Source organism: Schistocerca gregaria, chromosome X (genome assembly GCF_023897955.1).
Source record: "Schistocerca gregaria isolate iqSchGreg1 chromosome X, iqSchGreg1.2, whole genome shotgun sequence".
Taxonomy (NCBI): domain Eukaryota; kingdom Metazoa; phylum Arthropoda; class Insecta; order Orthoptera; family Acrididae; genus Schistocerca; species Schistocerca gregaria.
Genome location: NC_064931.1, coordinates 470,231,898 through 470,257,019, shown reverse-complemented (window position 1 = coordinate 470,257,019; position 25,122 = coordinate 470,231,898). Strand labels below are relative to the sequence as shown.

At 43.8% G+C, this 25,122-nt stretch overlaps 1 long non-coding RNA gene across 1 annotated transcript in view; it reads right to left on the bottom strand.

Annotated features, from left to right (window-relative positions):
• Positions 1 to 1,386: 1,386 nt before the first annotated feature.
• LOC126298383 (uncharacterized) overlaps positions 1,387 to 25,122 on the bottom strand; it is a 454,333-nt gene continuing 430,597 nt past the window's right edge. The window contains exons 3-4 of the long non-coding RNA XR_007552600.1: positions 13,033 to 13,240; positions 1,387 to 1,898 (exon numbers count right to left, since the gene is read on the bottom strand). This is a non-coding gene — a long non-coding RNA (uncharacterized LOC126298383). The remainder of the gene's footprint in view (positions 1,899 to 13,032; positions 13,241 to 25,122) is intronic.

Sequence of the window (25,122 nt, the reverse complement as noted above, 5' to 3'; positions counted from 1 at the left end):
ATCTTTAAACACCAAGTTGGTCTTGAATAACGCAATTCCATTGGCTGAATCTAATTTTTAGAGCAAACGCTACCGACTCTCCACGCTGGCCGAATATTGTCATGATGTCTTCCTTTTTTGATATGGATGCAGAAAGACAAAAATATCATGGTCAATTATTCTCAGTGGACTGTAGGGTGGCACGGCATTCACTGATCATAGGTGCTGCTAGCCGCAGCCTGGCTTTCAAAATCTGTGGAGCAGGTCGTTATCCGTCTTCCGCGAAAACTGTCTTTATTCCCAAAGGAGGCACTTTCACCTTGTGAGATTCACAGACTGCCTTTTGCTGACAAAAGAGGCCACAGAAACATTTCCATTGACACACCAACCCAATGTGGATGGCACAAGCCTACAATTCTAAGCAGACAGCTCCGGTTTTCTCTAAAATAACCATGAATGTGGCTCAGAAAGCCGGCCGGTGTGGCCAAGCGTTCTAAGCGCTACAATCTGGAACCGCTACGGTCGCAGGTTCGAAACCTGCTTCGGGCATGGATGTGTGTGATGTCCTTGGGTTAGTTAGGTTTACGTAGTTCTAAGTTCTAGGGGACTTATGACCTCAGCAGTTGAGTCCCATAGTGCTCAGAGCCATTTGAACCAAGGATTGGCTGGCAATAACAATAAGCAGTCAGAGAATGGCGAGAAGGAAAGACGAACAGAGGGCGGGAGGAAATGGATATAAGGTGGGGAAGGAGGAGCTGGACAGAGAGAGGGGAGGAGGTGACGGGGAGAGAAAGGGGAGTGGTGAAATGACGAGGGGGAGGGGGAGGGGTTGGGAATTGATGGATGGTGAGGGTGCGAGGAAGAAATGGATAAAGAGCGGTGAGAAAAGTAGATGGACAGAGTTAGGGAAGCGAATGACATTAGGAGGTATATCCAATTCCCATAGATATTTAGCAGTCGTGAAACTTTGCAGTGTTTCCTGGTGTCAATGTAACGTTCTATTAGAGACATAAAGTTCTAGGGGACTCATGACCTCAGATATTAAGTCACAAAGCAAAATAAATAAATAAACAAAAAAGAAAAAGTAAATATATAAAAAAGTAAATGAAAAGTCAATGGCAAGGATCTTTGTTGCATATGAATGTTTACAAAATTAGCTCTCGGTCTGGGTTACAGCGCAGACTTGCAGCAATGAACATGGTTTTGACAGACGTGAAATAAAACAAAATATTCATCTTACACAGAACAAAATTTGTGCCTGCAACTTCCAAAATATTGAAAAGATTTCAACATAACGTCTACTTTTCTTTACCAGAATTAAAACCTAATATTTCCTCACAAAGGGATATTCTGACCATAACAACAAATGATTCTGAAGCTAGTAGAAGTCTGGCATAGTGATCTAAGGTGAAAAAAAGCATAAACTAAGTAAATTACTCTAAATGAATGTAGTGACTACAAATTAGTGAGTGGTAGGTTACTTTATTAAATGATGGTGACTGCCGAGTTTTTATCTAGAAAAGTTTGTGTGAAGTATCATATGCATTCCTTGGGGCTTCTAAAATCAAAGTAAAATTAAGTACAGTCATGTGTCCATTTACAAAAATGAACTGTATCTGCATGTGCTCACTGTGTGCATTTACACTGCAAATGTTTGATTTATAGTGCACAGCGACTCTTTTAGCGGATAGACTGCCGCTCCAGCGCCTACGGGGGTTCGCTGGCCGTGGTACCAGTCAACGCCTGCAGTTTCTCAAGCTGTGCGTAGAGGAGATCAGCACATGGTGGGCCCAGTGAATCGTAGTGTATTCCAGCCCACTGAGCCAGGCAGACCCTTGTGAGGGATAGAAAACCCTCGCTGTACCTGCTAGCTGAACTTCCTCTTGGGCCTCCTCACAATTCGCCAGTTTCTGAAACAGCTGTAAACTTCAATGAGCAAAGTTTGGCCACTTCATACCGTCTCAGCACAGCACACGATAACCATGTCATTATGTTCTTCAAGACTGAGAATGTGCAACTATGAAGAATGTAATGAAAGATTTTAGCTCTAGTTATTTCACTGCAATTTAACGAAAATTAATTCATGGTCACTACACCAAAAATTAGTTTCGAATACTGACTGAAAAATCTTCCTTAGTAAAAAAAATCTGCGAAAATCTTGTTTCTTCCAAAAGTCTGAGGTTTAGCAAATTAATATTGATATTCAACTTTAGGTCTGTCCAAATGGTGAGCAAAGTGAGTTGTGTGTTATGCATCAAGATCGGATGGGTGACGTAATTCGATTTAACGTTTTCTAGCCACACACGCCAGGGTACGGGTAAAAAATTAAATAAGGTGTACATAGTACCTAACAATAACAGGGTCTATACTGCTATACTGGTCAACGTTCTACGGGCAAAAACGAATGTCTGACACATCCTAAAAATCAACTCAGGAAGCACCACAGGACATTCCTTGCAGCTTCGGTAGTCCAAAATACTCATAATATCTACAGTGCATTCTGTGACCATGCAGAACACGAAATACATTAATCCTACTCATGTCACACGCAAAACGTCACCTCTTGCGACACTTTATGATTCGTTGCATTCTTTAAAAAACTACAACAAAAGACTGTTAGAGGAACTGTGCCATATTTTGCTACCTCATATCTTATTCGTACCTCTGAAGCAAAATTACAATCATATTTTCAGGATCTACAGAATATTCTCCCTGATGGTGACTGTTCTGAGATATAAAGCATTTGAAAAACAGTCATTATGCTTGTACAATAAGAAATTATCATGCCATACGGTTTTGCGACGAGCGTCTGTGGGCCTATAAACAAATTTTAAAATAAAATTAATCCTGCGAGCTGCATACAATTCAAACGCCCTACACATCTGTTTACTCTTTTACTTGCCTCTACAGGCACATGTACAAGATATAGTAACTACAAATTAATCACAACAAAAAATTACGCAAAAACGATACTGTTAGCACCAATAACAAGTTGAGTATGGAGCATCTCTAAATAACTTACATAAAAATAAATTAGGCAACATAAACTAAAACGTAGGCAACCATATTACACTCCTGGAAATTGAAATAAGAACACCGTAAATTCATTGTCCCAGGAAGGGGAAACTTTATTGACACATTCCTGGGGTCAGATACATCACACGATCACACTGACAGAACCACAGGCACATAGACACAGGCAACAGAGCATGCACAATGTCGGCACTAGTGCAGTGTATATCCAGCTTTCGCAGCAATGCAGGCTGCTATTCTCCCATGGAGACGATCGTAGAGATGCTGGATGTAGTCCTGTGGAACGGCCTGCCATGCCATTTCCACCTGGCGCCTCGGTTGGACCAGCGTTCGTGCTGGACGTGCAGACCGCGTGAGACGACGCTTCATCCAGTCCCAAACATGCTCAATGGGGGACAGATCCGGAGATCTTGCTGGCCAGGGTAGTTGACTTACACCTTGTAGAGCACGTTGGGTGGCACGGGATACATGCGGACGTGCATTGTCCTGTTGGAACAGCAAGTTCCCTTGCCGGTCTAGGAATGGTAGAACGATGGGTTCGATGACGGTTTGGATGTACCGTGCACTATTCAGTGTCCCCTCGACGATCACCAGAGGTGTACGGCCAGTGTAGGAGATCGCTCCCCACACCATGATGCTGGGTGTTGGCCCTGTGTGCCTTGGTCGTATGCAGTCCTGATTGTGGCGCTCACCTGCACGGCGCCAAACACGCATACGACCATCATTGGCACCAAGGCAGAAGCGACTCTCATCGCTGAAGACGACACGTCTCCATTCGTCCCTCCATTCACGCCTGTCGCGACACCACTGGAGGCGGGCTGCACGATGTTGGGGCGTGAGCGGAAGACGGCCTAACGGTGTGCGGGTCCGTAGCCCAACTTCATGGAGACGGTTGTGAATGGTCCTCGCCGATACCCCAGGAGCAACAGTGTCCCTAATTTGCTGGGAAGTGGCGGTGCGGTCCCCTACGGCACTGCGTAGGATCCTACGGTCTTGGCGTGCATCCGTGGGTCGCTGCAGTCCGGTCCCAGGTCGACGGGCACGTGCACCTTCCGCCGACCACTGGCGACAACATCGATGTACTGTGGAGACCTCACGCCCCACGTGTTGAGCAATTCGGCGGTACGTCCACCCGGCCTCCCGCATGCCCACTATACGCCCTCGCTCAAAGTCCGTCAATTGCACATACGGTTCATGTCCACGCTGTCGCGGCATGCTACCAGTGTTAAAGACTGCGATGGAGTTCCGTATGCCACGGCAAACTGGCTGACGCTTACGGCGGCGTTGCACAAATGCTGCGCAGCTAGCGCCATTCGACGGCCAACACCGCGGTTCTTGGTGTCCGCTGTGCCGTGCGTGTGATCATTGCTTGTACAGCCCTCTCGCAGTGTCCGAAGCAAGTATGGTGGGTCTGACACACCGGTGTCAATGTGTTCTTTTTTCCATTTCCAGGAGTGTATATACAAACTTCGAAACTGGAGAAATGGTGCACCCCAACTGTTGTCTTCGTCCATAACGTGTCCAGGACAGCTGCGTTTACAAACACAAAGCATTTTATTCGGAATGGTACAACATATAGGCAGAACAGCTTAGATGTAATATTCTCCACCTTGAAAGAGAGGCAGTGGTTTCTTACCATCACTTTCTGCCCAGTGCAGAAGAAATGATGCTTTATATTCTTGGCGTATCTCCTTTGCTCTTGTAGAACCGATTTATTTGTATTAGAAATAGCCTTTGTAATCACCTCTGTATGCCTTCTGGGTGGCGTGTGCCAGTATAAATTCCAATCATCTTCCTTCTCCATAGCATTCCCTTCAACGTGTTCAAAAGTATCTGTTTCGGTTGTCTGAGAGCATTTGTTTCACATGCCCAACTACATCTAGGAAATCTCTGACGAATGCCTTCACAACAAAACTCCCGATAGCCTTTTTCAGAAGTGTGAGCCTGACCTAATCGGACAATAACTCTACGGCTATGGGGATACATTGGTGTCCGCCTTTTGTTCTTCAGCTTCAGTGTCCGAGGTCCACAGTCATGTAATCACACAGACTCCTAGGAATAAATGGAGAAAAATAATTGTAAATTACAAATTTTCTTAGTGAAAAGAAATGTTTATCATCGAAGACGTGTCCGTTGATGGATAAGGACCACGATGAAGGACACATTTCCCTCACTGTCACCCTATCTTGCGTCACTGACGGTGACCCACTAGACACGGAATTGTCACCTACATACCGCTCAGTATTAGCTCTTATCCTACCCTATGCCAGGGGCAGTAATGGCTCCACAACTCGAGGCCGCACTCTCTCCTTCCTGAAGTCCTTAAAGCCCTTTTTTAAGTAAGACAAACTCCTCAGTTTCCGAGAACTGCACAGGTTCTATAGACAGGTTCTATAGTTGCAGGTTCCATACGCTTCCTCATAGCCTGTATGCTTTGTCAAAGTGAGTTGTTTGTCTCCTCCACTTTCTTCAAATTTGTCTCAACCTGGGCCAGCCTGGCCACATTGCTTTCGACTGACTTAGACAGCTCAATCACTTTTTCGTCTTTCAATTCTATCGAATTCTCCTCGTAATACGGCCGTCTTTTCCCTAAATTATTTTCCATCTGCTCCGGCTTTTTCTCTGTCTGTTTCTGCTCGTTTGCTATCTACCACAGATTTCCTGTTCTTTCCACTGCTTCTTTTCTGTCTGCTTTGGCTTTTCTATTTATTTTCTTTGTCTTTTTTCTACCTGCTTGCGCTTTTTCTGTCTGTCTCAGCTTCTTATAGCATCAGTTTTGCTCACAATATCCCCCACGTTTCCACAGTTTCTGCTGCTCTTTGCTACTGTCTATTTCGTTTGCCGTATCTCGCAAGTTTCTCTCTATTGATTTTATGTTGTGATTCTCTGAGTTTCAGGCAACACAACTACTACTGATACCTTTCCCACAAAAAATTCCGAAATGGTTTGCTCTGATTACATTGAATTCTTTTGGCTAAAAACTTTTCTTGGTTCTCTAGATTATGTTCGACTAGCCGTATCCATCTATGCAGGAGTTGAAATTGAAAATTGTCTCACAAGATTTAAAATGAGCAAATAAACCTACGCACAAGAAGACCTTCAAACAAAAATACAAAATCTTCACAAGCAATACAGATATCTCAATAAGATCCCCCAAAACACAGGAACATACAAATCATCAACACACAACAGAAACTGAAGGTGGGTGGGAGAAAGGAAAGGGAAGGACCTACTGACGTCAGCCGCATCGAGACTTTATGCGAAATCAGGGGTGATGAGTGAAAATATGTACGGGACGGGGATTCAAGCCTGTTACTTACTAGCGAGCTGCGTTAAGCACTAGCCATCCAGACACACCGGTCAGTGCACTTGGCAGACTATCTCAGCACGCCTGTCGGCCGAGCCACATTCCCACCTAGCGCCACCTATCCGCAGGAGGCCGGACGTAATTGTGCATCCACACTAATGGTTGTGGATTCATTCCCCATCACAGCAAATCAGTATGCAAAACAGATGCGGATTCTGCGTTGTCTGTTATTTTGGAGAGGTGCAAATGAACAGACACCACCTATTCATATATAAAATAAAATGTACAGGCAGCAAAAGATTTGCATGCGCTATGCTGTCATATGATGCAGAGCTGCTGGTTCAAGCATATATCAATATAGCCACGCGGTCTGGGCGCCGTGTCACGGTTCGCACCACTCCCCCCGTCGGATATTCGTGTCCTCCCTCTCGGACATCGGGGTGTGCGTTCTCCTTAGCGTAAGTTAGTTTAAGTTATATTAAGTAGTGTGTAGGCTTAGGGACCGATGACATCAGCGGTTTGGCCACATAGGATCTTACCACAAATTTCCAGAAATCAGTATAAAATAGGAAATACGGTGGCAACAACTTTTTGTGCACCAAGAGGTGTTCACACCTCCAGGGGAAGTTACCTCAACTTTCACTAGTTAACAAAACTAAATCATAGCAATACAAGATGAGCAATTGTAATGCTCGTTGCTATCATAGAATAACAAATAAAACTAAATCATTCTGATACCAAATGAGAGAGTGCAATGCTCACTGCTTACTGCTTTCGCAAAATAGTAAGTAAATTGTTGTTGCACTTGGCCACTGTGCACAAAGACAACGCCAACCGCCGCCCAGTGTGGCTGAGCGGTTCTAGACGCTACAGTCTGGAACAGCGAGACCGCTACGGTCGCAGGTTCGAACCCTGCCTCGGGCATGGATGTTTGTCATGTCCTTAGGTTAGTTAGGTTTAAGTAGTTCTAAGTCCTAGGGGACTGATGACCTCAGAAGTTAAGTCCCATAGTGCTCAGAGCCATTTCAACCATTTTTGAACAACGCCAACCAAGTGAATTTAAACAACTGGATATACTAAAGATATGTGTATTTTTAATGTATTGCCTAACCAGGAAAAGTTGTAAGACGAGTTAAAGGATCTTGAAATGTAAGTCAAGGCGGCATAGAACTGAAATTTATATGCTCTATATGTGTCAAGAAATAAACAACTAACTGAGAGAGAGCAAAGTTATCTGAATATTTAATTAAATTGACCAAGAAAGGTCCTAATACTGTGCGAATGTCAGAATACATGTGGAAGACTGCATGGAGAATGAAGCACCAGGATCCTTATTTGTGCAGCTTGCGAATCAGTGTAAAGGGTCAAAATTTACAGTTTACTATAAACGAAATTGGCAACACAAGCTGCGTATTAGAAACAGCAAGCTTCTCAGAATATGCATTGTGCTGCCACAGACAGCGAGCTTATATTTCTGAAGAACAGCAAAGTGCAGTAAACAACAGAAGATGACTGCTAAGATACAATCCCTCAAAAATTATCCCTCTGGATCGTAGGCGGCCGCCGATTCCCCTAACTTACTTACTCATTCCCAAATCTCCGTTTTAAAAAAACTCAACTGAAGGGGAAGACTCTATGCTGTTGCCAATGTGACAGGCAAGAAGTGTTCCTAAAATCATGAAAAACCAGGGGAAAGCACTTATAACACCCCTACTTTTGTCTATGAAACAAACATTTTTAAACACGAAGTTGGTACTGGGCTGAAGCAGTGTCTTCATGATTGGTTAGCGATGTTTACAAAGAACGCTGTCTTGAGCGACGCAGCTCTATCGACTGAAACAAACTTCAAGAGCGATCGTAACTGACTGTCCTATACTGGTCAGATGGTGTCGTGGTGTCTTGCTCTTGATGTTTGCACTGAAAGGGAAAACTGTCGTACTTAGTTATTCTCCACTGTGAACTCTACCTTAATCATAGCCCTCACTGACCGTAGAGGGTGCAGGCTCCAGCCCAGCTTACAAAAGCTGCCCGTATATTCAAAGGAGGCAGTTACACCTAATGAGATTCCCAGACAGCATCCTGCCGACAAAAGAGGACATAGAGACGTTTCTGGTGGCATGCCATCCCAAGCATATAGCTCCAGTATTCTCATTAAAGTAGACATGAAATAGCGTCAGGAAATGAAATAACATCATATAGAGATATGTGACAGTAATGTCACAACATGTTTCCATCTCGGCTGTTTTCAGCTAGTATTCACTGTATTATAGCTTTCCAAATAGGCTAGTTCCTGTCTAAAGGCCACTTTTAGGTGCAGTCTACAAAAAATAGAACAAAGATGCCGCAAGTTTATGTTTGACTTACTGATATACAAAAAAATTTGTGAAGTAGAGCCTAAATATTTCATTACATGTGCCATTGTATTGTAATAGTATTCGATTACTAGTTGCATCTGCATCTTGGGTGAATCTTTTTCCCATATGGACAAATGTGATACTTCGTTGTCATCAACGAAAGCAGGCACATACGAGGGTTTTCCAGAAAGTAAGTTCCGATCGGTCGCGGAATGGACTCTGAAGCAAAGCAAGCGCTGTATCATGTATAAGATACAGAGGCGAGCGAGTGCACGGGACTTACCCTAGTTCACTGCTAGTAGCGTCACGTCATCGTAACGCGCCTGCATATAGTATTGCACCACATTTAACATAAAAGTAAAAATTAAGATTTGTGTGTAAAACTTTGTTAAAGTATAGTTCTATGTAATAATGTTTCAGGTAACAAATCTTAATGTTATAAAATTAGTAGTTTACGTAAAATTCACGTTTTGAAAGAAAAATAGGAGGCGCTAAATAATGACGCTAGGAAGCCAAAATTTGGTGAGAAGGTGCAGTAAGAAGTCATTAATGAGTGGTGCTGGTTTCCAAAACCATAAAACTAAAATTGACTCCAGAATCCGCGTTTTTCGGAAAAATCAGAGGCGCGAAATAATAGAGCTACAATATTGAAAATTGGTAGGATGCTTCAGTTCACCCTAATAATAATAATGGAAATACCACAATCAGTTACCTCTTCTAGTTTTTTAGTAATTTAGTAAAAACTACTTTTGTGAGTAAAATGTACATAAGCATTATAGATTAAGTACTTTAAATTTTAATGATAAAACAAATTCTTTAAGACCAATGATCAGATAGGACAATTAACAAAGCTACACCAAGTTTTAGTCTTGTAGCATAATTAACAGCTGATACAAGTCTTGATAAAGCTATGATTCAGAGGTAACAATCTACCGTTAGTTCCATTGTAAAAATTCTAGAGAGTAAAGTTTTAATTTTAGCGGGCTGAGATTTTCTACGTGCTTCTGTACTGCTCAGATGTATGTATACAAAAATTGAGAAGTTTGTAAAGCTATTATTAAATGTGATATTTAAGATTATGTGCCTGAGATAGCGATCATTTGGACGCTGCAGGCATCTGCATAGGAACGGAAAGAACAGATGCTCTCTTGGCGGTACGCGCCGGAGCTATATAAAAAGAGCGGCAGAGGCAGTAGTAAACTCACTCCGCATTAGACCAACGCCTAGTCCACGCGAGCTTAACGTCCGATCGCGCCTCGCCTCGGGTGACGTCATAGCGGGCTGTGACATGCGCGTACTTAGCAATGTAAACGGACATTGAAAATCGCGAGGACTGTACACCGTCCTGGATCGTTTAGACTTCGGTAACAAACTGTTATTGTGCCGTCCGTGTGAAGTATAATTCCGCGTGGCAAGTGGTGACTAACTCCACTTTTAAGGCGAGCATTAATCTTTTTTTTTAACATTATTGCGAACTATTAATAGAGCACCGTTAGTTAGAGTAATGAACTATTCGGGAGGAACTTGCTGTAGAAGTCGCCTCTGAACTATTAAACGGTTGGCTGAATTAACAATATTTAATGTCTTTAGCATTTTCAGAAGTTTCGAGTAATTTGTGTGAGCCTTTAAGATAATAAAATCTTATTTGGAACTTTAAATTTTATTGAAACAGCCCTAATCCCGTGAAGAACTATGGATATTTTTCGTTTAGCTGGGCTGTACAGGAATGTGGCCGTGCAGACTGGGAACTAAGGTCAGTAAGTTTCCCTTCGCTTTCTGACTGGCCACCAAATTAGTTGCCAGGCTCGCGTGATTTAAGGTGGCAATGTTCAAATTTCATTCAACATTAAACAACGACTTCTTCGCCGTCCCACATATGTTGCATCGGCAATAGTCTGTTACGTGAAATGAACATTCAAACAACGCATTCGACGACTTCTTCGCCGCCCCACAACTCCACAGTGAAAACCCAATGAAGCTTTGTACAAATGTGTGGGGTAGTGTCGCTAGTATGGCCGTTGATCGCATCAAGACGCTTTTTCAGTTGTGAGTGCACTGTGAGCGAGCAAAGGTGCCTAGAACAACGATGTCTCCCGCCAAGTAGGAGGACCCGCTAAGAGGCACCGCCTTAATGAATGCAGCCCACCTGACACAACTGCCACGCACTTCCTTCTTCATGGCAATTCTCAGTCGCACTCTGCAGGAGCATTGAAGACGCTCCTGCAGCCTTTTGGATGTGAAGTGCTCGGTCACCCACAACACACCCCTAATTAGCTCGTCTTGAGTATCATCTCTATTCACATGAAACGATGGATATGAAGACAACACTTGGGCGCAGGCTACGAGCTATAGACCAAATGGTTCAAATGACTCTTAGCACTATGGGACTTCTAAGGTCATCAGTCCCCTAGAACTTAGAACTACTTAAACCTAACTAACCTAAGGACATCACACACATCCATGCCCGAGGCAGGATTCGAACCTGTGACTGTAGCAGTCTCAGGGTTCCAGACTGTAGCGCCTAGAACCGCTCGGCCATCCCGGCCGGCGCTATGCACCAGCGTAGAGAATTATCTGAAAGCACAGGCGGCTGCCTTCTATGACGATGGTGTTGGAAATTTGGTATAACGCTCCGACAAATTTCTAAGTCGGAGCGGCGACTATGTAGCCTCTAGAGTCCTGAAGGTTGGTCCAAAGTCTGATTTTGTTGAAACTAATATTCGAAGCTATAAGGACACAAATAAGTAAAAAATACAGAGAAAAATTTTAATTTCATTTTTACATGTATTTTTCATATGGTATCATATGTGATACCTGCGGTCTACGTTAATACAAAGTAATACATATGAGTGTTACAACAAAATTATTCTTAACGTATAAATATTCCTGTTTTGTGTGAGAAACTTAAGTTCAAATTCACTTCTTGACATGTGCTACATCGCACAAACGTTAGACCTCTACAACCCTGTAACCTGAATTTTGATCTATTTTTCTGTATGCTGCTCATCATCTGAGGCATGTGCTTAGCATTTGATACCCTGAATGGCAAAGATGGTAAAGCTTTTGGTGCTCTCGCCCTTTTTGCTGGTGGACCTTCATCATCATCCTCATCATCATCATTGTGCGAGTCTGATCTTTGCTCATTTTCTGGCAGACTATAAAATTAAGATTTTCTGAAACGTCAAGCTTGATATTGCATGATGTATTTTCTCATAAATTTATTACTTTGCGTTGCTTGCCTATATTCTAGCCAAGCTGCTGCAACAGAAATATCTACGAAGTGGTGGATCACGCATACTGGCCATTTGTTAGTTCTGCTTCTCATTGGGTATTTTCCCACTAAATCAGAAGATGCAACTTTAATAGGTTTAGTGTCACATCATTTCATTGCAGCTATTTTTCATCATTCCTTTCAACCTGATCAAAAGAATATCTGCCCTCCCTTTTCAAATCTAAATCTTTCTTGAAATCTACAGCTTTTTGAAGACAATTAGCCATGATAGTCCGAGTTCCTAAGATTGGCCCATGAGTTAGGAGAGTATCTAGTAAGGGACAGCTGTGAAGTATCCATCAATGTATATTAGTGACCCAGGTGGCAAGAATCTTAAAGCTTTAGAACAACACGCCCACCAATATCAAGGTTGTCAGGTGCTGGAATTTTTCCAGACGTGATATCTTTGCCCTTTTCTTGGTATAGCAAAAAGTCAAGTGGTATACCGTTGGATGTAGCTAGCACAAAGTTCTTCAAGTCAACTGGGAGAGGTTTGCCCCTAACATACTGTATTGTTCTTACTTGAACTGTAAACGGAATCGTCTGCTCATCTATACATGCCTGAGTTGGTCGGGGATGATTTCGAAATGCATTTCTTAGTCTGTAAAGTAGTGGCCGAATCCTCCAGTAACTGTTACTTCGTTTGGTTTCGTCTAATACAGCATTGCCATTAACCAGTTTCAGATTATTTCTTATCAGGTAAAACCTGACCCTACTAATTGTATCTGCAATCAGTGGATAACGTGATCGCCTTTTCCAACACATTCTCAGTCTAAGGAACCCCAGTAATGCAATTAGCATACTACCCCCCCCCCCCCCCCAAAAAACGTTCTTACTCCTGCTCCACTACAGTCCACTGACTTTCCTGTTAGTGTAACATGACGTAAATTTATATAATAAGCCATATCATCAATGTTTGGTGAATATATTGCGTGAAATATTCAAATAGCGACTTCACAGTTGGAATTTTACGTGTTGCAAATTCTGATACTTCGTTATTAAACCTAGAAGTTAAATTAAAATAACATAAATCTTTGCAAACTACATGTTAAATATGCCACACATATTTGTATCTAGCAACTACTTACTCTGTAGTGTGTTTCCATTTTGCACCCCTGTGTTGGATCTCACTCAAAGGTATCCCTTCGTCATCTGATTCGGATGATGACTCATCAGCTGCTCGATTTTGTGATCTGACAGCTATATCAAGCTCATCTTCTTTTTCAGACAACACAAATTCAGAAATATTTGGATCTTGCACTGTCAGAAGTTCCGCTATTTCTTCATCAGTTAGCCCTACAGCAGGAAAAAATGGGATTGCTGGCTTCATTATTTTCATTAAAGTAATACAATAAACACCCAATATATTTGCATGTAAGGGAAACACGTAATTTAATACAGGATAACGACAGCAAACAGAACAACATTTAGCAAAAAACGAAGAAACAAACACACGAGCCATTATAACCAAGTAAACAACGACAGGATATTTATAGTAATAGAGTCCCGAGGTATCAGGGATTATACCTGCAATTAAGTAGAACATTTTATTCATGAAGAGTAGTTTCTCGGCAGAGATATTTATTTACAGGATAAATGAACCATTTGCAAATATAGATATGCTTCTAAATGTGTGAAATTGCAAAAGATAAGAATATTTACCTTTTTTAAATTCCCGACATGGTGCATGCTGCCACCTGTTGATGGCATGAAGAAGCTTAAACAAATGACAAACAGATACCGGCAGGCGCTCTCGCTAAAGCCGTCAAAAAAGCGTAAAAAGATTTTAGACTAGAGGTAACACATATGATAGCTAAGGACGCTAGAGGGTAGAGAAATATCTGGAAAATGTAGTTAATAAAATGTTTCTGATTTTCATTGTTGTTTCCATTTAGCGAGCGATCGGAAGTTACTTTCTGGACAACCCTCGTACATTGACTTATAAAGTGCCATTAGTTTCGAGAATGACTATTATGTAACTCAGTTAAAATTTTGTTGTTAATTTTGAAGCTTGCACGTTACATGCTGGGTCTCGGAAGTGCTATGTCTGCCGTTTGATAATCAGCGTAGATTACAACATTTTGGCAGCTTTAAGTATAGTTATTAGGCTGTCCTTTGTAATGTTTTTTTACTTCAGTATATAGTACCTTTGTTCCATTACTTGTTGACTGCACTTGAAAATGACCTGTAAGGCCGAACTGGCCAATGTTCAAATGGTTCAAATGGCTCTGAGCACTATGGGACTTAACATCTATGGTCATCAGTCCCCTAGAACTTAGAACTACTTAAACCTAACTAACCTAAGGACATCACACAACACCCAGTCATCACGAGGCAGAGACTGGCCAATGTGCGGGCTTCATTAAAGTGAATACTTGCTAACAACATCCAAGGAAGAAACTTCTGAAATATCTTTTAATTCATGAATATCCTCCATTGGTAACTGAAATTTATTTTCATAAGAGCTTAAAGGTACATTCTCATCAGAAAAACTAGGGTTGTTCGGGTATGTTACATGAAGAGTACTTTTTATTTTTACTAATTTAAAACGCTCTAAACTTCCTCTAGAGCCAATGGCAAGAGTTTTATGAATAAGGAATCTCCTTGCTGGTTAGTTTTACAATTGTGAATTTCCAGTAATGCTGCTGACGTCTAACGGAAGCTGTAGTATTGAGAGGCACGCGGGGACCTCAAAAAGCAAGTTGCATATTATTATAGTTTATAACGTCTACTGAATTACCAATCATACTTCAAAGTGCTACAGACACATGACACAATTTTTCAACACAGTTAGTAATGATGTGCTTCCAGTAATTTTCGGGTTTGCAGCCGGATTCCATCGACATTCTGCCACGATATTTCGGCCCAGAGACGTCCGGCCATCCTCAAGTGAGTAGACGAAGTACTGAAGAGACCTGATGCAGTCATTCGATGTACAGAAAACTCACAAATGCAGATCTTTATCTTCAGGTGTCCATCTGTCATCACCCGGCACAAACCGCTGATGTTCTTAGTACTTAAATTCATCTGGCGCATGTAATATCGGATGCTGATAGGCTTCACGAAGAATCAGTGCATCTGGAGAAGGTTCTTAAAGAGAGTGGCTATACTTCGCGTCAAATACGGAAGGCCATGCACAATTATAATAACAAGAAGCAACGCTCTGAGGAGAGTGAAGACGACTATAAATCAACTGCATTGCTTCCACATACCTGGAACGTGTCTTCTAAAATAGGCAGATTGCTTAAGAATAATAATATTAATGTCATCTTCTGTCCACAAGCAAAGTGCAGGACCTTAGTTGGATCCGTTAAAGACGATTTACAATTGAGGAAGGCGGGTGTTTATAAAATTCCCTGTGAGTGTGGCTCTGCATATATAGGTCAGACTGCACCAACGGTCCAGGAACGCTGAGTAGAACACGAAAGACAGACCCATCTGCCGCAACCTTTAAAATCAGCAGTAGCAGAATATTGCATTTCCATGGGACATTCAGTGGAATACAATAATACCAAAATTATAGCACCGGTTTCCAGCTTCTGGGACTCTGTAATTAAGGAATCATTGGAAATACGTCTTTCTGATAATGAATCGTGATAATGGCTTTCAGTTGGATAAATTTGGAATCCAATTATTAAAATTAGCAGTCCCAACGGAATCGACATGCTCAGTCGATACTCAGCGATTAGATTGTTCTTGCTTCAACACTGAGGGCAGCACACACAACTTGGCCGCCTCGGCGCATGTCACCCCCATAACACATTAGCCGTAAACCGCCAATAGGATTCGCATACCCGGAATTCGCTATAAATACCACGACTGCATCAGGTCTCTTCTCGTTAAACACATTCGCACCCTATATATTGTCCGCCACCTCGATCCCCTCACCCCTGGGCGTCTCCCTTCCTCTCCACCCCCAGCCCGTTGCCGCGCCTTTATCGTTGTGTCCCACCCTCTCTCCATCTCCACACCCTCCGCCTCCTTTCCCAACGCAACTTTCAGCATCTACCACTCCCGGTTGATGAGCTTTGCTCTGACATCTACGCTTCCTACCAACTCTAACCCCACCTCCCTCCTGCGTCCTCCTCAGGGCTTCATCTCCTCCCCCTCCTTTCTCCTGAGCGGCCTTCCCCACTTACGACCCCTCCCTCTCCTGTGGTCCATTTCAGTGTCTCTGCACTCCCTCCTGCCTTGTCTTCCCTCTACATCTCCTACCCCACCTGTCTCCTTCCCCTCGGTGCACCCTCTGACGCCCCTACTCTTTCATCCCGCCCCCTCCCCTGCTGCACCTTGCTCTCCCCTCCTTTTCCATCCTCTCAGGTTTCTCCCTCAGCAGGTCCCACCTGGAAGTTTTATTCTTCATTGTGTGTGCTCCAAGCTGGTTTAAAGTGTGTTTTTAATACTGTTGCCCTACTTTTAACCTGTGCATGTGACTTCAGTGTCTTTTTTGTGTTCTACAAATCGTCAACTGTGTTTTTTAACTTTATGTCGACTTTTTTACTTGTTCCCCCATGAACGCCTCCATGTCAGTGTATTTTTACCTCCACTATCCCCTCTTACTCTGTTTTATGTCCCCCTTTCTTATCGCCTTTGCAATGTAACATTTTCTTCTTGTATTAGCTGTCATGTCACTCAGCTGAACATCGGCGGATTGTGCCACTGACAGCCGTCCCCTACCCATATGAAGCAGGGGAATGAAATCACAATAAAGAAAAAGAAAAGAAAAACAGGTCTCTTCCACTCATCTCGAGGGTTGGATCCCCTCACTTCAAAGTCAACAGATTACAGAGCTCAGGCTATCCTCAGGGAGGACTCTACAGTTTCGAAGCACCTCTTGTTGTTGCTGTTGCTTTCTGTCTGTCTCTCTGCCTGCCTGTTTCGTCTGCCTGCTTGCCTGCCGGCCACTATCGTCTGTCCGCCATCGCCGCCGTCTGCCGCTGTTGTCGTCCGCCCATCCGCGTGCCTGCCTCTTCGACACCGTCCGTGGCTCTCCGCTGCCGACGCTGCCTGGAGCTCGCTGCCGTCTGCTTTCTGTCCGTCGCCGTCCGTCAGCCTCCACCTATCATCGCCGCCGCCTGCTGTCCGTCAGTTGCCGTCCTCCCATCATGAGCCTTCCCACCTCCACTGTCATCTACATCTCCCACTCTCCCTCTTCCACTTCCTGGAGTACCGCCACTGGCCTCCCTCATTATACCTCACCTCCCCTCTCCCAATACACCCATTCCCCCATCTCCTCCCCTGCTGTGTACCCCCACATCTACACCCTTACCCCAGCCTCCTGGCTCACAACAGCTCCCACTACTGCCTCCAACCACACTTACGCCTCCGCTGCCGCCTCTGCTGCCTTCACTCAGGTGGTTAGGTTCCCCTCTGTCACCCCCCCCCCCCCTGTCCATCACTTCATCATCTGTGTCTCTCTCACACATCACATCATGCTGGGCCACAATCGCCACCACTGAACCAGCTGTTTCTCCCAGCACCTCCACCATGCCTACGGGATTTGAAACCCATCACCTCCCTCTCCTCCCTGTCCCTCCCCCCTCCTCCCTACAGTCTGCAAAAAACCCCAGAAGCACGTCATTGGCGACTGTACTCCCGCCACTTCGCACAAAAAGTTACCTACCGCCACCTTAGAGAAAGCCCCTTCTCCTTCCTGACTGTCCTTGCCATTCTCTATAACGTCATCCTCTTTACTGGCTTCTACCCCAGCCTGTGGAAGACTTCCCGCATCCTCTTATTCCTCAAACACAGCAAACCCCTTTCTGTCACATTTCCCTACTGACCCATCTGTCTCACCTCCATCCTCAGTAAGGTCTTCAAATCCACTGTCTCCTATCGTATCCATCAGCACCTTAATCAACACCACCTCCTCCCCATTACCCAGTGTGGCTTCCGACCCTCCTTCTCTGCCAAAGACCAACTCCTTAACCTTGTCCATCTTCTCTCCCTCCAGCTTCATTCCCACAGCTCCGTCATGTTTGTTTCCCTACGACAAAGTATGGCATCCCAGTCTCCTCTTTAAACTCCAAACCTACACCCTGCCTATCAATTTTGTCCATCTGGTCACTTCCTTCCTCTCACTCTGCCCTTCCTATGTCACCCTTCACAACACTAACTCCCATATGCTGGAGTCCCCCAGGGCTCTGTCCTCTCCCCTCTCTTCTATCTCCTGTACACCACTGATATGCCAAAGCCACCCTCGCCTGTCCACCTCCTCCAATATGCTGATGACACCACCTGTCTGGCTCTCTATCCTACCCTCCAACATTCCCAACCCCCCTCCAAACCCACCTTGACCAGTTCACCACTTGGTGTAACCAGTGGCTCCTTCGTCTCAACCCCTTCAAAACCCAGGCCTGCTCCTTACGTCTCCACTAATTCTACCTCACCATTTATAGCCATTGCATCCAACTCACCCACACCCTGAGGTACCTTGGCCTCTCCCTCGACCATCACCTCATCTTGACCCCTCACCTCCTGACCATCCAGCAGACGCCCATTCCCACTTCCGCCTCCTGAAGCTCCTGCCTGGCAGAACATAGCGATTGCATCCTTCCACCATCCTCCACACTACAAATCCCTCATCTGTCCCATCTTCTGTTATGCCCCCTCCCTCCGCCGTTACAAGGCCCTCCAAATCCTCGAACACCATGCACTCCGCCTTGCTTTCTGTGTCTGCCTTCCTTCCCCCACATGACTCCTGTATGACCTCATCCCCTTCCCTGCCCCCCTCCTTTTCCTCCAAGATCTCCACACCCCTTACAGGCTTGATCTTCACCGCCCCCTGGTTTCCTCCTTCCTCTTAGCAGCCCCACCCATGGCCACACCTCTATCGCTGAATCCCTCCCTCTCTCCACCTCCACATCCTCAATCTCCTTCATCAGGGCAATTTCCAGCACCTCCCCTCCGGGATGCTGAACTTCACTGTGACATCTACCCTTCCTTCCAACTGTAACCTGACCTTGTTCCCTCCCCCTGCCCAGGTCCCCCTTTTTCCTCTCCCCTCCTTCTCCTAGGGCGGATTTTCCTCCTGCCCTCCCTACGTCCCTGCACCCCCTCCTCAGCTGTTTTCCTCTCCCATCCCTTCTCTCTCCAGCCCTCCTTCGGCACCCCCCTTTCTCTCCACTCCTTTTCCCTTTTCTCTTGTACACCCCTGGCAGATCCTCCCAGGTTTTTGTTCATTAACAGCGTGCTGTGTTACTGTTGTGTTTCGGTGCCATAATACACTGTTATGTAGTGATGTGGTTTCAATTGTGTGCTCGGCCTGTTTATCGTCCATGACTATTCCGTGTTACGCCGTCCGTCACATGGCTGTTTTAATCGTTCTACGACTTAGTATTCTCCAGCCGTACTTTGCCTGGTGCCTTTTAATCTAGTGTGTGTTTTTTGTGTAACATACATTTTTAGATTTTTGTCTCCGATTTACAGACATCACTTTGTATGATTTCTTTTCTTACATTCCGCCTTTTTTTTCTATATTCCGCCATGCTTTCTTCTTTATATCGTTTTAAATGTCTTCCTGTCTATTTAAGTATCTTGGCTGAAGAGCAGCGCTTATGCTGCTGCCAGCTCGTCCCTGATTGAGAATGGAAATTACAATAAAGGAGAAAAAATCTGTTTCTTCAGTACTTTGTCTACCTACCTGACGATGGTCGGATGTCTCTGGGCCGAAATATCGTGGCAGAATGTTGATGGGATCCGGCTGCTAATCCGAATATTACTGGAAGAGGAAATACGCTGGGAAAATTTCGTAAATCACACAAATTATTTGTATACAACTGTTGGAACATTCTATCGCTCGTTCAATGCATCGAACTTAGTAAACCGCTCCTTAGTCGCGGAACTATTCTAGGGCCGCTGCGTGAGTGACCCCATAGTCAGAAAATCTGGGATTGCTGCGAATCATCCTGCCTCGGACATGGATGTGTGTGATGTCCTTAGGTTAGCTAGGTTTAAGTAGTTCTAAGTTCCAGGGGACTGATGACATCAGAAGTTAAGTCCCCATTTTTGATTGCTGCGAATCAGTTCCTGGATTCCCTGGATACTGTCGTCTGTGTTTGTTGTCGATGGCCTTTCTTCCCGATCAGCATCATATACGTCTCAACAGTTTGATAAGATTGTTGGTACCATTTCACTACGACTGGAGGCGACACTGCATTTGGGACATATACCGCCAGAATTTCACGGCGAATCTGTGTGCAATTTAGAAGTTTTCAAACAGGACTGGTACTGTCCTGCGTACTTCAACTTTGGAGTACGTTTCCAGTTGCTGCGCAATTTCACTCCCACACTGTAACGCGCTTGCTATCCTTCCAGATAGCTGAGCGCACTAAATCTGCAGCTTCTGGGGCACGGGTGACGCCCCGCCTCCTGATTGAATCTGCCGGGCGGATTAATGAAGATCGGTGTGCCACCCAGCCTGTATGTGGTTTTTAGGCTGTCTTCCACATACGAATAGGTGAATACCGAGCTCATACCCAGGCCCCACCTCAGTTACACGATTCGCACACATTTACAACACTTTCTCACATTTTCACATGATATAACTCTCGACGGAGACAGATGGTGTACGCCAGTTACATCCTGGAAGAAGTGGTGGAATTAGCAAGGCATCCGACTACCTACTACTACTAACATTGCCAATTCCTAATTAACTTGTCGACCCTATATAGACACTGATATGGCCGAAGAAGAAGAAAACGATGATACAACTGTTATCTGTACTGCAGCAGAACTGTGAGCACGAAACCCAGAACACGTATTTTCTTCTATGGTCTATGGTCTTATTGTGGAAAGACATGTGTAACTTACATTTCGATGTTTCCTCGTATATTTTTCAGTGTGCTAAGGCACTGCATTTTTCCTCAACGGCTGTTAGTATCAATTTGGTTGATACAGATACGAAAGTTTTCCTATAACCTTGGAACCCCTGGCAAAGTGGTAATTCATAGTCTATGCGGTTTGGTAATAGCTTAAGGGAATTTCTGGTTCATTACAGAGAGGATGCTAACAGGTCTATAGCTTCTTATGGATTGTCTCCTTTCTTATAAAGTAGAATGATTACAGCTTTGTTCCAGTTATGGATAATTGTTTTCTTTTGCAAAGCACTGCAGATAGTGTTTTCCTATCGGATGTAAATATTCCTATAGAATATTGATACTACACAGCAGCAGCCAGCCGCAATTTAGTTTTGGTTTACATTGTTAAAAAACCCAAGTTACCAGTTTCTGATTTATACATAAATCGTCAGACGGCTTGTATTCTTTTATCAGAACGCGTGAACATTGATTGAAAGATGAGTTGCTCTAGGATAAATAAAAATTCACAATTTCAGAAGTGTGATAATGATGGTTGCGCTTCAAAATCATTTTAGAATGCAACTTAAGTGAAATGACAACTAGGATTTTTTTCATCGTCATTTTCGAACGGATAACACTTACATTGCTCTTCATATTTACACATAGACTCTCTACGTTTGTCACTGCTGTTCAGTTTCGTTGGTAATCAACCCCAAATGTTTTGACGAACAACGTGTTTCGAGTCACTTATCTCAGAGGAAAAGAAATACAAGGTCGCCACAAGCTACATGAGCGTCAAAGTCGTGAAATAGAGATACAGCACATCGATACGGAGGTGCATGTTACTGCAAAGTTAAATTGAGTGAGGTATTTTAGTTTTCTATCTAAGTGCCAGAACCTCTCAGTGTTTTAAGCTTTTTGAGAAGTGTAATCCAGACGCATTTCTGCATAAAGCGACAAATGCAGTTAGTAACTGGTAGACGATATTTCATCAGTTTTGGGAGGTTACTTGAGTCTCAGTTCGTTGCCCCTGAGCTTTCCAGGTGGACGCTTTCATTTGTGCTTCAGACCGAGGAGGCTGATGCTAACCTCTGTCTACGAGTCTTCAGATTTCCGGTTATACCAGTCTTCATTCTGCTGACCACGTCCCGAAACTGTGGCTTTGTCCGCCATGTCTTCATTCCACTACAGCGACAGGAGACCGCTTGCTAGGCTGCACGCCGACTTGTTCGCCCACTTCTCTACAGCAACAGTTCGTGCTTACTGCGACATGACGGCTCCTTTATCGGCTGACAATTTTAGGTCAATCATGTCGATCGCGGTCTGCCGAAACTCCGATCTAAAGCGAACGAGGCATTAAAAAATATACAGAGGGTCAGAAATAGTCCGAAAAGCTTGTAAGGGTATTGCTGGTAGGTTGCGCTGAGGAATAACTGTGCAGAGAAAAATTCGATACGGAGCACAGTTTCCGAGTTAATTAGCATTGTCGTTACCCAGTGAGGCCGTTGCGTCCGCGAACTCAAGCAGTCTGCCAGAGATGGGTTCGCCAAAAGTTTTCTTCGTTTGGTTTCCTAAAACCAAATTAGAGAGCGATACAAAGATTGGACATGAGACGGTAATAAAAATCGAACCAGAGCCAAACAATGGACAGTCTCGTGAGCTATCATTTTAGTCACGAGAATAACTGATGCTAATTTTATCTGGCGGGCGATTTGAGTTTGCGCGCGCAGCTGCCTTATTGACTAACTTCAATACTGATTAACTCGGAGACGCCGTAACATATCGAATTTTATTCTTAACAATTATTTATCAGTACAACCTACCCTGCAACACCCCTACAATCTTGTCAGGCTGGTTTTGAGCACCCTGTATACCGTGTGTTTCTCCTAAGTCTTCAGGCACCTTCTCTATGGTGTTCGGAACATGGTTTCACACATGTCTTTGTGATGTGTAGGTGCAGTAAGCTCAATCCAGAACTATTCAGCGAGTTGTTTTGTGTGACGTCAGTATTAGTATGAACTTTCAGTTTGGTTCTCATTTCGAATAAATTGTCATTTAAATAGCAATTTTTCTTGTAAGAGCAGAACTGTTCAGAAGTCTCAGATTAGTCTGCTTCGAAGTTCAACACAAGTACACTTACTAATGATAATGGCAAAACACGAAGAATTATCATTTTACTGCAATTAAATAAGGCGTGTGCTTCGCTCTTATATTCTCACAGTACTGTCGTATGGAAGACGAAGTCCGTCGCTGCCGAGAACACTAATGTTTTGGTTATTCTTTTTTTGCATAATCAGTACCTATCTGTGAACTAGATATTTCACCATACTTAGGATTAGTTGATATCAACTGAACACATGTAACGAAAATTACACTTCAAACAGTTTTTTTGTTTAAAATGTGAACCAGATTTACTTCGTCTTTGACATTGGATTTCACATGAATCGTCCGATGGACTTGTTTGTTAAGGTTACTTTCATCTAATTGTTAACAAAAGGAAACAGAAAATACCCTATAAAGCCCTGAAGAAACGATACCGTAAATCGGGTAAACTTTAATCGCTGTGATTACTTTGACTGCTCATACACCAAAGTTTTTACAGCTCTCTGCTGGCCGTCAGTTGAGTGTTTAGTATATACTATTGGGTGATAAAGTTCCATTAATATATACTAGATGGCGCCACGTAGTGCCCATTTTCTTGCACAAACTGTTGATGAAGCTCTTCCGACCTATAATTGTGTACGAAAAAGTGTGTTAAAATCTGGTTGTGCAGAATCTACTGATATCATTTTACTGCAACGCCATCGATGTTTTCAGCTGTATCATGTATGTTACTCGATTAATTCTCGAAACACACCAATGATTAATATTTTATTCACATGTGTATGTATACCAGCTTGTTACGATTTTTAAGATCATACGCGTTACTTCTCTATGTTTGGGTTACTTTTACCGCTGGTCTTTGTTACCTCAGGATTATAGAGAAACAATTTGTTAAACAGTGTTGGTGCGTATGACGGTGTGGAACTAAGGAATACAGACATTAACCATCCAGTCATATAGTGCTGAAATTGCAAGCTACTGTGGTACAGGCAGTGATTCAGGTATAGCATGTAATGTCAAATATCTCCGGAGGAATGAAGTTTGTACGGGCATAACTATGAGATATTGATTCGATAAACGTAGAACAGATAACCTTGGTTCTAACTGAACCGGACGTTTTGAAACGGAGATTTAGGTTTCACATGGATGCAATTGAAGGTATGATGCTCAACTGAATTTGGAGCACGTGTGTGGTACTTCATCCCAGTATCTTTCATTTTAAGATGGATCACATTATTTGTATAATGTACTAGGTATTTGCTTAAACTTTTTTTCTTAAGAAAATCTGAGTCAGTTTATTTATTTCTGGGTGGTCAAAGTTTCATGGTGTATTTCAAATCTTGATCACATATGGAGTGATAGTTGACAGGTATGGAAGTATAGGCTGATCAACGTATCCACAAATCCATGCTAACTTCGACCGCCTACAATTTTTTTCCACTACTTCTGCACTTTAGATAATGTACACTGAAGCGCCAAAGAAGCTGGTACAGACAGGCGTATTCAAATACAGAAATATGTAATCAGGCAGAATGCGGCGCTGTGGTCGGCAACGCCTACATAAGACAACAAGTGTCTGGCACAGTTGTTAGATCGATTACTGCTGCAACAAGGCAGGTTATCAAGAATTAAGTGAGTTTGAACGTGGTGTTACAGTCGGCGCAGGAGCGATGGGGCACAGCATCTCCGAGGCAGCAATGAAGTGGGAATTTTCCCGTATGACTATTTCACGAGTGTGCCGTGAATATCAGGAATCCGGTAAAACATCAAATCTCCGACATCGCTGCGGCCGGAAAACGATCGTGCCAGATCGGGACCAACGACGACTGAAGAGAACCGTTCAACGTGACAGAAGTGCAACCCTTCAGCAGTCTGCTGCAGATTGCAATGCTGGGCCGTCAACAAGTGTCAGCGTCCGAACTATTCAAGGAAACATCATCGATATGGGCTTTCCGGGTCGAATGCCCACTCTTGTACCGTTGATGACTGCATGACACAAAACTTTACGCCTCGCCTGGTCCCGTCAACACCGACACTGGACTGTTGATGACTGCAGACATGTTGCGTGGTCAGCCGAGTCTCGTTTCAAATTGTATCGATCGGATGGACGTGTACGGGTATGAAGGCAACCTCATGAATCAATGGACCCTGCATGTCAGCTGGCGTAGGCTCTGTAATGGTCCAGAGTGCAGTTGGAGTGATATGGGACCCCTGATACGTCTAGATACGACTTTGACAGGTGGCTCGTACGTAAGCATCCTGTCTGGCCACCTGAAT